The sequence below is a fragment of the Neofelis nebulosa genome, chromosome 12 (assembly GCF_028018385.1).
Source record: "Neofelis nebulosa isolate mNeoNeb1 chromosome 12, mNeoNeb1.pri, whole genome shotgun sequence".
Classification (NCBI taxonomy): domain Eukaryota; kingdom Metazoa; phylum Chordata; class Mammalia; order Carnivora; family Felidae; genus Neofelis; species Neofelis nebulosa.
The window spans coordinates 56,584,483-56,600,016 of record NC_080793.1 but is presented as its reverse complement, the minus strand read 5'-3'; the positions used below and the strand labels follow the sequence as shown (position 1 = coordinate 56,600,016).

The window sequence follows — 15,534 nt, the reverse complement described above, 5'->3', positions numbered from 1 at the left end:
GTGACTTTGATTTGTATTCCCTTGATGATGAGTGATGTTGAGCATCATTTGATGTGTCTGTTGGCCATCTGGATGTCTTCTTTAGAGAAGTGTCTATTCATGCTTTTGCCCATTTCTTCACTGGATTGTTTGTTTTTCAGGTGTGGAGTTTGGTGAGTTCGTTATAGGTTTTGGATACTAGCCCTTTGTCTGATATGTCATTTGCAAATACCTTTTCCCATTCCGTGGTTGCCTTTTAGTTTTGTTGATTGTTTCCTTTTCTGTGCAGAAGCTTTTTATCTTGTTGAGGTCCCAGTAGTTCATTTTTGCTTTTAATTCCCTTGCCTTTGGAGATGTGTCGAGTAAGAAATTGCTGTGACTGAGGTCAAAGAAATTTCCTGCTTTCTCCTCTAGGGTTTCAATTGTTTCCTGTTTCACATTCAGGTTTTTCATCGATTTTGAATTTATTTTTGTGTATGGTGTAAGAAAGTGGTCTAGTTTCATTCTTCTGCATGTTGCTGTCCAGTTCTCCCAGCACCATTTGCTAAAGAGACTGTCTTTTTTTCATTGGATATTCTTTCCTGCTTTGTCAAAGATTAGTTGGGCATATATTTGTGGGTCCTATTTTGGGTTCTCTATTCTATTCCATTGGACTATGTGTCTGTTTTTGTGCCAATACCATACTGTCTTGATGATTACAACTTTGTAGTAGAGGATAAAGTCTAGGATTGTGATGCCTCCCACTTTGGTTTTCTTTTCCAATATTACTTTGGCTATTCGGGTCTTTGTGTTTCCATACAAATTTTAGGATTTTTTGTTCTAGCTTTGAGAAGAATGCTGGTGCAATTTTGATTGGGATTGCACTGAATGTGTAGATTGCTGTGGGTAGCATTGACATTTTAATAATATTTATTCTTCTAATCCGTGAGCAGGGAATGTTTTTCTGTTTCTTTGTGTCTTCTTCAATTTCCTTCATTAGCTTTCTATAGTTTTCAGCATACAGGTCGTTTACATCTTTGGTTAGGTTTATTCCTAGGTATTTTATGGTTCTTGGTGCAATTGTGAATGGGATCAGTTTCTTTATTTCAGAAATATTAAAAGACTTTAAATGTTCAGTTCCATGAGTTTCAACCATTGAACACACTCATGAAGCCACTGACAAACTAGACATCAAATATTTCCATCACCCTGGAGAGACCTCTTATGGGTCCTTCTAGCCAATTCCATCTCTTCCATCCTGCCCTCAGAAGGCGGGTATTTTCTGATTTCTACCATTTTCTTGCCCTTTATATAAACAGGATCAACGAATATGACCTCTTTTAATTCTTGCTTTTTTGTGTCAACAAGTTTCTCAGATTCATCCATTTTGTTGTATAGATTAGTATTTTGATCCTTTTTAATACCAAGTAATTATACTATTATTAGTTTGTTGGTTATCTGTACAATGAAAGCACACACACTTAAATCTAACAATATTAGTTTTCTATGGCAACAGAACAAATAACCACAATTTTATTATCTCACGGTTCTTTAGGTCAGGCTTAGGCTCTGGTAGGCTCAAGGGAGTCCTCTGCTCAGGCTATCGGAAGACGTAAACCAAGGAGTGGGCCTGCAGGGCTCTCATTTGGAGGCTTAGGGAAGAATCCACTCCCTTGGGTTATTGGAAGAATTCAGTTCCTTGTGGCTGTAGGTCTGAGGTTCCCATTTTCAAGCTGGTCCAAAAGGTGGGGACCCCTTTTGGCTCCTAGACAACACCTGCACTACTCTCCATCTGACCACCTTCAAGCCAGCAATGGTGCAACAAATCCTTCCTGTGCTTAGGCTCTGATTTTCCTCTGCCTTCCTCTTCTGACACCAACTGGAGAAAGTCCTCTGCTTAGAAAGTCTCATATGATAATTTCCCCTTCCCAAGGCCCATTTTTCCATAGAAGGTAACACAATCATGGGAGTGATATCACAATAACCGGTGCTGGGAATGAGGGGGTGGGAAATCTCAGAGGCCCTTCCTAGAAATTTTACCTACTACATTACCTAAAATCATCCTGTCAATTTCTTCCTTCACATGACTGCAAAGTGGTGGAGGAGTGGGGAGGAGGCAGCAAAGGTTGGCAGTGGAGGCCAGAGAGCAGCCACTCTGGGGTGGACAGGAATAAGAATTCTGCACCACAAAACGAACCCAGAAAAACACCTGATAGGTTTGGCCATTTGTAAAATACTTGTCAGAAATGTTTACAGTTCTGTAGGAGACTTTTGGAACACTTAATTATAAAATGATACGAGCACAGAAAACTAAGCAGACCAGAAGACGAAGGAGAACATCAAACAAGTTTTACAGGAAACGAAATACAACCAGAGCTATAAACCACACTTACATAATCATATTACGTACATATTAAGTATTGATTACCAGATTATGGTCTCTTTTTATTGGAAAAATGTAGGAAGAGAAAAGGGCATGCAAGATATTAAGACAGATAAAAGCTAATCTTCCAGGGACGCCTGGGTAGTTCAGTTGGTTAAGTGTCTGACCCTTGATTATGGCTCCGGTCAAGATCTCAGGGTTCATGAGTTCAAGCCCTGCATCAGGCCCTGCACTGACAGAGCGGAACCTGCTTGACTTTCTCTCTCTCCCTCTCTCCCACCCTTTCTCTCAAATAAACTACTTAAAAAAAATTAAAAGATCATAAAAAATAAATTAAAAAGCTAATGTACGATAGTAATGTACATTTAGTACATAAATGTAGTAAATGATAGTAAATAAACAGAAATTAGCAAAGGAAAATAAGTGTAATTTAGAAATGGCAACATAAGTAACAGAACAAATTTTAAGAATTTGAGCAAGTGGTGATGAGGTGGGGCAGAGGCCTTTTCCTTTCCATTATAAAATTTGTCGTGTTTAAATCCTGAAGCTACAGAGATTTAAAAACACAAACTACTCAAAAGGAAAATAGCATTTATGCAAATATTTTATATTCTAACAGCTAGTCAAATACATTTAACTTAAGCTTTAACCAGAGAGGGGTGTCTGGGTGGCTCAGTCAATGGAGCGTCAGACTTCAGCTCAGGTCATGACTCGAAGTTGACAAGTTTAGTCATCAGGCTCGCTGCTGTCAGTGCAGAGCCCGCTTCAGATCCTTTGTCCCTCTCTCTCTCTGCCATCCCCTAGCTCACTCTCTCTCACAGAAATTTTAAAAAAATCTAAAAAGAGATGAATCTGTGTACTCTAAGATTTTAAAGAATTGGGTGAGTTTTTGGCAATTTTGTCTTCTATTAAATTTTGCTGTTATTAATAATTGAACTAATTAAAAGTTGCTTCAACAGAATCCCCTCTTTTGACTTATTTTACTTCTCTGCAGTCATGCCAGCTTATGGGGGGCTGGGTAAAGGAGGATATGAGCCTGAAAACTGCAGTGAAATTATAGAAGAAGCAGGTCATAAAGGCGGCCAGTCGTGTGAGGTTATCACCAAACACTTGGCACAAAAGATGAAATCTTTTTAGGCTCAATATTTAAAGTAGGCCACTTCATTAGTTACACTTTGAGCACTGAATTCTAGACTTTACCTATCGTCTGTGCCAGGTTCCACACGTAACAACAAAGAGGGGTTCTTTAACTTGGGACCTCATGGAGGAAACACAAGGATTTTCTAGAGTGAGAAAACCCCCACTCATTAAAGAGAACTACACGTGTGGCTTACTAACACACACACACACACATATATATATATATATATATATATATATATATATATATATATAATGAAGGAGAATCAATTCATTAGTATAGGACACGCCAGACTTCAGTTTCACCTCATGAAGTAACCGATGACAGATCTCAGCACTTTTCTGAGAGAATAATTCTGCTTGCATCTGAATCCCCTTGCTTGCGTCCTAGGTTCCCCTCACACATGCTCTCTGTCTGCACTGGTATGACTATAACTTGCTTCACAACCCCTACAATGATCAAAGTCAGTCCTCACCTCTCCTCCGGTCCTCTGGAGATGCTTCCTCCATGCTACGGACCCCAGTCTCCAATCTTAGCACTCTGTGTAGCCTTATAAAAGTTCTGTCTCTTCTTTGGAATCATTATGCTGTGGGATGAGGCATTTCTTACATATGACCTTCCAGCATTACCTAAGAGACTTAAAACATTACCATTTAATCTTTTCTTGTATGGTATCTTCTGATAGCATGAAGTTTCCTGATTATATGATATATATGTGTATATATATATATATATATATATATACACATATATATGTGTGTGTGTATTTATTTATTTATAATATATGTACACATGTGTATACATATATATATGCATATATATGTATGCATATATGCATATATATATGTATATGTGTGTATATATATGTAAATATACATACTGTTTATCTAGTGTCCTAAATCACTGTGGTTATAATTATATATAGCCACTTGATGTATATATTTAATTTCATAAATATACATTGAGAAGTTATTTTATGTTAGCCTCTGTAATGATGAATAAGATATAATTTCTGAAGTCAAGAAGCATAGAGCTGAGAGGAAAAAGACAAACTAGGAGTTGTTAATACAGCTTCTCAAGCACGGAGATAATGTAGGCCAAAAAGACTCAGGTAGTATCTAGAGAGGCACTAAACCCCCATATAAGAGAGGTGTGAAAGACAGCTTTCTGATGAGGTCAAAGACTGACTCTGATCAGCATTTCAAACAAAAAGTTTCTTGATTCAGGGGGGAAAAAAAATCCATGTCTTTTTTTCTAGCTTCTTACCCTCTCAAATAAGTTGCACGGAACTCTCAATTCACAAACTTTTCTACCTTCCTTCTTGGTGTGACGTTTGAACCTAGATTCCTAGGGGATTGTGAAGCGATTGTTCACTTTAGGGAGCACCCATGTTCTCAGCCCCTAAACAACTGTTCAGAAGACTGAATTTTGTGTAAAGACTGAATCCAAATTTTATAGGCCACTCCAAAGTGTCATTAAAACAAACAAACAAACACTCCAATGTCTTACCTTAGCATGTGACACTATGGATTTGCTTTCTTCCATTTGCTCTGATGCCCTCAATAGTAGTACGGAAGTGATGCCACTGTATGGAGGAAAAGATCTCATCTTCATTTTTCTTAAGTTTATTCATTGTAAGAGAGACAAAGAAAGGGAGCGGGACATGTGGCAGACAGAGGGAGAGAGAGAGAAAATCCCAAGCAGGCTCCTCACTGTCAGTGCAGAGCCTGATGCGGGGCTCAAACCCACAAACCACGAGATCATGACCTAAGCCAAAGTTGGATGCTTAACCAACTGACACACCCAGGCACCCCTCATTTTCATTTTCTACCTATCTTGATCTGTAAGGAAAGAATGGCATCCTTAAGATTTTCATCACAAAACTTCTCAGTCCACAAGAACAAACTGAATTTTACAAAAATTACTCCATACTTTACAGATATGTAAAAATAGAAAACATTTACTCTATAAACTCTAAAATACCAGAAATGCCATTGAAGCAGGACATGTGTGCGAACACTTATTTTCCCAAGGCTGAATATTCTGCCAACTGGTGCCTGTCAAAAGAACTTAGTGTAGCTCACTGGAAGATGATAAACAGAACTCCCTTATCTCGCTCCAGCCCAGCATAACAAGTAGCGGGGAAACTCATGTAAAATGAGTCCAAATTAAGGAAGACCAAAATGGGTCCAAAATTAAGGAAGATGAAAAAGGGGGAAGAGAGATTACCTTACCTACACTCTGCTGTGAAATGAAATGATGCTGGAAAGTGACAAACATAGTCCTATCCAAAGCAACTAGATCTCATTTATAAGATTTCATTTTAAAATTATCTCCATACACCAACCCTATCCCTTCATGCTCAGATGAATACACATGACTTAAACCAGAAGGAGCAAAATGTCTAAAGCTTTACATTGGTTTGCACCAAAGAAAAGGCTTAAATATTCTTAGTGTCATGGAAGCTAAGAGGACCTCCTTTTGAAAGGCATATGTACCTACTGAGGTGACTTGGATGCAACTGGATTGCATCCCAGTGGCAATGTTGGGGAGCTATGGAAAAGAGCGCCTAGGGCAGTGGTCCAGAGCAGGGTGAATCAGGCAAAGGCAAATCTCAAGGGATGAGAGAAAAAGAAAGAGAAGAGCAGAAGAAGGGCACATAATCTTTTTGAAGAGTCTGATGCTGACTCTGGCCAAGAATATAAGCAAACAACCTCTATAGGATACTTATAGAATAGAAAAGGAATAGATCCATGGCCAGGGAAAGATGGACCTGCGGGAAGAGATACCAAATGACAACACACATATGCTTATATGTACTGTATGATTTCATTTACAGGAAGTTCTAGAATAGGCCAAAGCAATACAAGGTAGAATTAGGTTCCTCTACGGCTATTCTACTATGAAATATAACTGGAGAAGTTAATACTCCATAAACCTTGTGGCAACAAAGAAATACTGAAGCCATAACAGAAAGAATGTCCCCTTTGCAAATTTATATAAGACAAACCTGTCACACAGTAAGGTCTTAATCCCATTATGGGATCTAAATTCTGTTATTTTACTTTAGAGCCCATTCATTACCAGTACTCACAGTCAAAATGGTTCTACAGACTGTTCTATCAGCTAAATGAGGTCTCAGCTTTCTCTTATTTGGGTGTCTTTGGAATACATCTTAGAGAAGATGTAACTGATGACTGAAACAGTATTTGAGTACCAGGATTCAGCTGTTATGTCTTATACATGGATTTAAACAAAAATGTTCTGAATTGGTGTCACCAGACCCCAGAGAATTATTTCCTGGTGGTTCATAGTAGCAGATGAGATTGGAGTTTCCTAGCTGTTTTAAAGGACTCTGAATTCTTAGATGGGCCCTCTTCCCCACCACACTATTTTAGAAGATCTCTCTCTGTGCCTCTCTCATTAGCCACTTTTAAAGAAATGCCTCTATCATATGGACCTTTTGAATTATCTCTTAATAGCATCCCTTCATTGTGCTTATTATAGCTAAAACTGCATTTTGTGTACGATTTTTTTATTAATATCTTCCTCCTCCAATAAACTCTAATCTTCTAAGAGCAGAGAAATGCCTATTTTTGTTCATCAGCATATTCATAGTGCTCAGCGCATTTATTATTTGTTGAATAAATATGAATAAGTTAATAACAGTAAGATAAGGCGTAAAAATATGAGTAAACAAGAATAAATGAAAAGTTTATTGGAGAGTGAATGAATGAATGGTCTCTTCAAGTCATATGGTCTTGAGATTAAAAACCTCTATATTCTGCCCGGGGAAGGGATGAGGCAGCACCCAGTTCTGCTGAAAAATATAAAGGCTGTATTCCCAGCACACAAAGAACCCAGGCTCCTGGAGAACAGGTTTATGAAGAGGGAGCAGTAAAGATGTAGTAATAATGGCTGACAAGAGTGACTGGCAGAGATACCAATGCACCACAACAACACAAGAGTGGCAGAAGGACCTAGGAGGGAAGATGACTGACATATGAAATGGTATTTTTAAAGATTCATGTTCATAGGACAGAGGAAATGCTTTCCTCAGTTAGTGAGTCTCCTAGGTGCTCGGGTCCCAAAAGTGACACTAGTACAGACCCAGCCAAAGATACAGACTTTGCTTCATCACTGTATTGAGTGCTACATGCCTGGTTATATATTGTATCAGTTTCATTTGTTGAACTGCACTTCAGAGCAGGAATTTCCAAAGTCGAGTCAAGAAGGAGGTGAGCATGAATGCTGCAGTTAGGAGAGGCAAAGTGGCTTAGACCTTTTGCTTCAAATAAAATAGCTGCAGGTTTACAACAGTTTTATATTTTGTTGTGTGTCACTTCCAACAGAATGTAAGCTCCGTGAAAGCAGAAACTTTTGTCTATTTTGATCAATGCTATTTCCCCAACACACAAAACAGTGTCTGGTGCACTGAGGATATTCAATAAAATTTTGTGAGCACATGGTCAAGGTTTTATTGGAGAAAGGATTTCACTATTTCTTAATATAAAGTTTTGTTCATATATTTTCCAGACAATATGGCTTATCACTTTTGAATGATTAATCCTTAAGCCAAATTACATTCATCAGCCTCACCACCTATTTTAAGGACTCACATAGAGTCACTATTACTCAATGCAGCAGACTACGTCAACAGAATCCATCTTCACGGTGTTTCAAATACAATGTATTCTGCCTTTAGTTTCATCTTTTTGAAAAGGTAAAAGGGGGTCCTCTTCTGCTGTGTGGTCTACATTATTGCCTTCATGGTAGAATCAAGTTTTAAATGTGAGCTTTGTTATTTCCTACTAATTTGTGAAGTTAAGTGACCTAGTGGTTCATTTTGTGATATTTATTTTTAAACTTACATGAAATAACCCCATCTGAATACAACAATATGTGGCATGTGCTAACATTAATGGGCAGAGGATAAAGAAGGCATCTATTGAATGCAATATATATGGAGCACCTGTTGTATTTAATCTCCAATACAATTTTATCACCTACACAGAATGCTACTAGACCTACTAGATATTGACAACAAAGCCAAATAAAATGTCCGAGGTTGATTCACTTTTCGATACTCCTGTGTCAGAAGAAGAAAAGCCTGAAAATCTGCTCAATGTTTATTACATTGCTAGACTTAATGACAATATTAAATGGATAAAAAGCATATTCACTTTTCCACTTAAGGATGGTTAAAGTGAGGGGCTCCTTGGTGGCTCAGATGATTAAGCATCTGACTTCGGCTCAGATCATGATCTCACCATTTCCGAGTTTAAGCCCTGCATTGGGCTCTGTGCTGACAGCCTGTTTCAGATTCTGTGTCTCTCTCTCTGCCCCTCCCATGCTCAAACTCTGTTTCTCTCAAAAATAATAAAATAAACATTAAACATTTTTAAAAAATGGTTAAAGTTAGGGGCGCCTGGGTGGTTCAATCAGTTAAGCATCCAAGTCTTGATTTTGGCTCACATCATGATCTGACAGGCATGGGATTGAGCCCCATGTCAGGCTCTGCATCGAGCATGGAGTCTGTTTGACATTATCACTTTCTCCTTCTGCCTCTCCCCCACTTGTGTGTGCACACATGCATGCTCTCTCAAAAAAAAAAAAAAAGTTCAAGTTAGGGTGATGAGTGAGTTTCTTAGTTCTAAATATCCATGTACCAGTTTCATTCTTCCTTTAAAGGTTCTAAATACACAAAAATACTAAACAGTATTGCACCTTATACCATTTGCTGAACCTTAACTTAATGAGGAATCTCCATTGCTAGATGGTACTTCTGAACACCAAGATGGGTAATAGCCTCGGTCTGATACCTAATAAATGCAATCGAGGCAATGAATGGGCACACAAAATTCACCGCTAATAACTGCCCAGGCACTTCAATTAATGCGATGTTTCTGCATACATAAGTAAAAACAAAAGAGAGGGTTTGGGGCAGATGCGACAGCAGTGATATAGTTTGTTCTTTCTTTCTTTAGTTTTCTGACGTAAAAGCAGAGTGCATAGGATAGAAAAAAATTCCACGGTCAACTTCTTCAACAAACCTACAATGGCAAGGAATGACCACAGATTGCAAAACACGAATAGAAGGGAAGCACCAGCAATGGATATAAGATAGAGTATCAGTGACAGCAAAAAGTAGCAAAGGGGAGGCTAGGAACCTCAGCAGGCCTGAGAGTCAGAGGACTGGCAAAATGCCTTCAGACTCTGCTGGGATCTCACTGGCCATTCTGAGAAAAGCTGCAGTACCTGGGAGAGGATACTGGGGCTCCAGATTGCCAAGGGGCTCGGGGAAATTCAGATGGGCAGTCTGAGTCTGGAGCTGAAAACTTCCTAAAACTAACAAGCCAACATACCAGGCCAGGATCACGTCCTTTACGCTGAAAAATGGCTAGGGACGAAAGTCAAACAAAATGCTTACCAGGCTGATAATGGCAAAAAGGGAGAATGAAATCCAAATACATGGGGCAAGATACTAAAAAACATGAAGGTTTCAGAAACTACAGGGCCATATATTTTATTACTTTGTGGTTAGAAACTCTAGAGCTGCTCTGGTGATTATGTAATTTGACATTTGGCTAGCCCAAATTGAAAAGTGCTGTGTCTATAAACTAAAAACTTGTTTTGAAGACTCAGTCTGAGAAAAAATATATATAAAACATTTGTGTAATAATTTCACATCGATTTACATCAAATAATTGTTACATTTTTCTTTTTTATAGTTTATTTATTTTGAGAGAGAGAGTGGGGGGGAGCGGCAGATAGAGAGGGGAATTAACAGGACTCAAACTCACGAACCGCAACATCATGACCCGAGCCAAAATCAAAAGTCGGATGCTTAACCAACTGAGCCAGACAGGCCCCCTAAATAATTGTTAAATATATTAACCAGTTTTATATTGATGGCATATGGATTTTGATCATTTGTTATTTTATATTACATAATCGATCCTCCCAATATTTAATTAATAATTTTACATGGTGTTTAGATGACAATATTGTGGCTGTTTGGAAGTAAATAAAATATATTATTAAAATTATTTTTTACCAATTTCTTTTTATTGTTTAATGTGGCTACTCGAAAGGTTGAAACTATGTATGGACTTCATTCTAATAGACTATAAGTGACAGGAAACAAAGAAACAAATAAGACATATGGGCTGAGAATCTCACGTAATTCAAGCAAATCGGTGACATCAATCAATCACATTTCCATGTTTGGGTCATTTATATTTCTAATTCTCATTAGAAAGTAATGTAGGGGTGCCTAGTTGGCTCAGGTAGTTAGCATCTGACTCTTGATTTCAGCTCAGGTCATGATCTCACAGTCCTTGAGATGGAGCCCTAAGTTGTGCTCCATGCTGACAGCATGCACTCTTCTTGGGATTCCTTCTCCCTCTCTCTCTACCGCCCCCATGCTCATGCTCTCTCTCTCTCTCTCTCTCAAAAATAAACTTTAAAAAAAAAGATTCTATTAAAAAAAGACTTTGTAGGGGCGCCGGGGTGGCTCAGTCAGTTAAGCGTCCGACTTCAGCTCAGGTCATAATCTCACAGTTCGTGGGTTAAAGCCCCACATCGGGCTCTGTGCTGACAGCTCAGAGCCTGAAGCCTGCTTCAGATTCTCTCTCTGCTCCTCCCCCACTCTGTCTGTCTCTCAAAAATAAACACTAAAAAAATTTTTAAAAAAGGAAGAAAGCAATGTGGAAATGTAAACGCTGAATGAAGATTTGACTTTAATGGGGGCTAGTTACTACTGTGGTATCGATTAGGACAGAATGCTTGTCTTTTAGAGGTATGTACTGAAATATTTATAGATGAAATGACAGGCTATTCAGAGAGGTTGAGAAAAGTAGGTAGGAGTCCAGAAGAAACCAGACTGGCCATGAGCTCATCATTCTCAAGTGAGTGGTGGGTACACAGAGATTTGCTATACTCTTCTAAATTGAAAGTTTAACGTTTCCAAAATAACAAAGTAAAACACAAAGAAAAAGAAACAACTCTACTGTGGATTGAAAAACACTACAGGGAAATAAAGATGGCCCTAGAAGGTGTAAAACAAAGAAAAAATGTCAAAAGGAAAGCTTCTTTTCTGTAAAATTAGATGAGGATTGCAGGAGGCTTCTCTGTAGCTGGTCAGTTTTTCCATTTATGGAATGTTCCAAATCTTTATAAACCATCTGGAGAGCAAGGAGTTGGCTAGATTTCCATCCCACTGTAATAATGAGACATTTATTGAGAAAGAATGTCAAAAAGAACAGCTTTTAAAGTGGCTGTATGCATACACCAGAAACTGAACCACTAAAGCAATCTTTATCCCAGTTTAAAAAAAAAATGAAAAACAAAAAAAACACAAAACACAGAAACAAAAACCAAATACATAAAAATAATGCCAACATAAATGTCCAATTATTCTAGTCATACATTACCGTGTAAAACCAAAACTATCTTTCTGGGAGCATCTTGGGTATGGTATTGCCAACTATTTACTTTTTAGTAATCAGGTAACCTAAGAAGGAATATTAGTAATGCTGATTCATTTTTAATACTCATCAATATAAGAGGAAACAGAAATAAGACAATTTGAAAACAGTATTTTGAAAATGGGGGCATTTCATGAAAGACTGTAATAAACAGAGTAGACTTCAAGGTTTTAACTTTTCTATTTTGCTCTGAATTTTCTTTTAAATCCATGTAATTTCTAATATAGATGCTCGTGGCACTGTGAATTAGGGTCAGATACCAACTTTGCTCCGGCCTCTCTTTTTCTTCCGCTCCACCTCCATTTTCAAAACAGACAATGGCTACCAAAGAATCAGAAAAGGTATATTAAGAATGGAAGAGGCTATAAAAATGATATTTAGTGCCCATATGGTCAGACAATATGTCATGCTCCTCATGTAGGCTATATATATATATATATATATATATATATATATATATATATGTGTGTGTGTGTGTGTGTCTCATCCTAACAAACAGACAAGTTACATAAGTATTTATATTTTATCGGACAGGAAATTATAGAATAATGTTCTCTTGGGACTTTAATTACCTTAACAAATCTTTATCAAGTACTTACTATTTGGGGGCACTGCTGATGGTGCTGAAGATTCAAAGAACATGACATCATACCTGCCTTGAATTCGCTGACAGTTTACTAGGGGAGGCAAGTCAAAAGAAGAACTTGTTGGAGGATATAGTATGGTACGTCTTGGGGAAGCACAGATGATGCTTCCTAGTCCTTTCGTGGCCAGGAAGACTTCTGAGGTAAGGTATCCAGCTAGGCTATAGAGAGTGGGCAAGGAGTTTCATGGTAGAGAAGAGAAAATGACTAGGTCTAAGCCTAAAGAACAGTGTGTCTTCTTTACTAAAGAAAAAATTGGAGGTGCCCCTCCATTGAGGCTGACTTGAGCATCTAACTCTTTTTTTTTTTTTTAATTTTTTTTAACCTTATTTTTGAGACAGAGAGAGACAGAGCATGAACGGGGGAGGGTCAGAGAGAGGGAGACACAGAATCTGAAACAGGCTCCAGGCTCTGAGCTGTCAGCACAGAGCCCGACGCGGGGCTCGAACTCACGGACTGTGAGATCATGACCTGAGCCGAAGTCAGCCGCTTAACCGACTGAGCCACCCAGGCACCCCTAGCATCTAACTCTTAATGTTGGCTCAGGTCATGGTCTCATGGTCATGAGATCAAGCCGTGCACCAGGCTCTGTGCCGAGCATCGGGCTTGCTTGGGATTCTCTCCCTCCCTCTCTCTCTGCCCCTCCCCTGTTTGCATTCTCCTCTCTCTCAAAATAAATAAATAAACATTAAAAAAAAAGAAAAAATAGATTAAAATAAACTACAACAGTCAGAGCAAGAACCCAAGGAAAAAAGTGGAAAAGAAAAAGGGATAAAGAAACACAAAAATATGGATGTGGAAATAAAGATGGAGAAAGCTCAGAAAAGGAATCCCTTATGCTCATCTCATGAGCATTTGGCATGCCCTGATTTTTAATCAAAGGGGAAAAAAAAAAAAGAAAGAAAGAAGAAAGAAAGAAAGAAAGAAAGAAAGAAAGAAAGAAAAAGAAAGAAACTCATTTACACCAATCTTGGCTTCCTTAAGTGTGCTTGATCACTAACTACTAAGCCATTTCCATAATAAGCAATATCTCTCCATCCTTCCAAACATTACAGGCATAGCTAGGGTGTTACGGAAGGAGATGAGATAGCTACTTCCTTGGTGTAATTCCCTGCCGGCAAACAATGTTCTTTTGTGGGCAGCTACGTGCATGGAAGCCAGACACCTTCCCTGTTCTCACCGCAAATGTTTCACGGCATCTATGTGCATTCCCACATGATAGGTTCCACATAAAGCAAATGAAACAGACCGTGCCTCCTATCAGCTGACAGTCGTTTTTAACCAATGTATCAGACTTATGTGCACTCGAATACTATAGGAATGATGCAGTAGTGGAAAGAATGATTTTAGCATTAGAGCAAGTAGTCACTGCCAACTTGACTCCCTTAATAATAATGGAAAGAAAAGCAGTTGGCTGAGAGGCCAGGTGAGAACACTTTAGGGACGTCTGAGCCCCCTCGGAGCCTCCTTGTGATTCCAGGACAGAGAAGAGTTCTGCCAGGACCCACATGTGCTGCTCTGGCTCTCAGAAAGCCACACATGCTCTCAGTAAGAGCCAACGGAAAAAGAGCAAAGCCAGTCTGACAGCATGTGCATTCCGATTCTTCCTTAAAAACACACTGGGTTTCACAGGCTTGAGTCCATCATTTGGAGTTAGAGCCTGGGTTCTTATTTTTAAGCAAAGTCACTGAGGCATCACTGAGTGAAATGCGCCTCTGCATAATGAGATATTAATGAAGGAGATTCAGCATGTTTAATATCGCCAAGTTCTAAGGTATAATGTGGTTCCGTCAGTTTCTCTCAGTTTGGCGATTAAGTGTTTATCAACAACACTTCGGCATTGTGTGAGAAGCAGTGATTCAGGGAAAATGACACCAAAGATGATCTCCCTCCTCTTCCTCTTCCACCTTCTTAGAAAAAGCAGTGGACTGACTGAAGCCCCGGGCCAGCACAGCGTCCCTGAGATCTGGTCCAGGCAACGGGGGTGGGGCTGCTGCCTGCAAGTGTCAAGGTCGTGCCAAAATGTGAGTTCCCAGACTTGCCATTCTCTCAAGGGTGTGCCGATCAGAGTCAGAAAACGGTCTGCATTCCACTTAAGGGCGGGTGGTGGTAACGGTTGGGGGCCATGGGGCTAACCAGCCAAACAAAACAGAAAACCAGAACAGCTAACAGAGATGAAGCTTTAAAGCGGACAGCGGTGAACAGAATCCGGAGACGGTTCTGAGATGCGAAACAAATAGCCGATTGTATGAGGTTTTGACAGTTATGACCCTGGATGCACTGAGAGCTGATGCCTACAAATAGCACAGAAAGAAAAAAAAAATCAGCCAACCATGATTTAAACTTTAAACCAACAAACTGACAAAAGTTCTGGAAATAGGCAGAATTCTGGCTTTGGCGGCTTCTCAGCTATGGCATAGCTCTGGGTCCATGCCTCTTATGATCCTCTGGGCATTCTTCTCATGGATGCAGATTACTGCAGCAGGGACAGCCCCATCATCACATGGCCATGCTTAAAGCCGGACAATGGGATGAAGGGTCCATGACAGAGTGTTTGCCCTCAAAACAGGTGCTCAAAAGCTGGGAAGGAATAAAACCTCTCTCAGAAATATATAACTCGCCTATCAGATCACGGTCCGGAGTAAACCAACTAGATCTTGTTTGCCTAGGACTTTTCTCATTCTTAGTATTGAAAGTCCTGTGTGTAAGGAGCCTTCTCAGTCCTGGGCAACTGCGGATGGTCGGTCACTGTGTTAGCGTCACGTGGCCATCTTTGGTCAATTCTCCTGAGAAGGAAGGCTCTTCACCTACTGCTTGAATTGGAGTCTCTTAACCACAAAGAGGAGGGGATGGTTTTCTGTTATGACAGGTTCCCTCAACCTTGGCTGCACTTTAGAATAATCAGGAACTTTTGTAAAA

General features: G+C 39.3%; 1 long non-coding RNA gene across 1 annotated transcript; it reads right to left on the bottom strand.

Annotated features, from left to right (window-relative positions):
* Positions 1-11,200: 11,200 nt before the first annotated feature.
* Positions 11,201-12,887, bottom strand: LOC131490884 (uncharacterized). The gene is made up of 2 exons (XR_009251248.1): positions 12,571-12,887; positions 11,201-11,703 (listed from the first exon to the last, which is right to left on the bottom strand). It is a non-coding gene; the product is annotated as an uncharacterized LOC131490884 (long non-coding RNA).
* Positions 12,888-15,534: the final 2,647 nt, after the last annotated feature.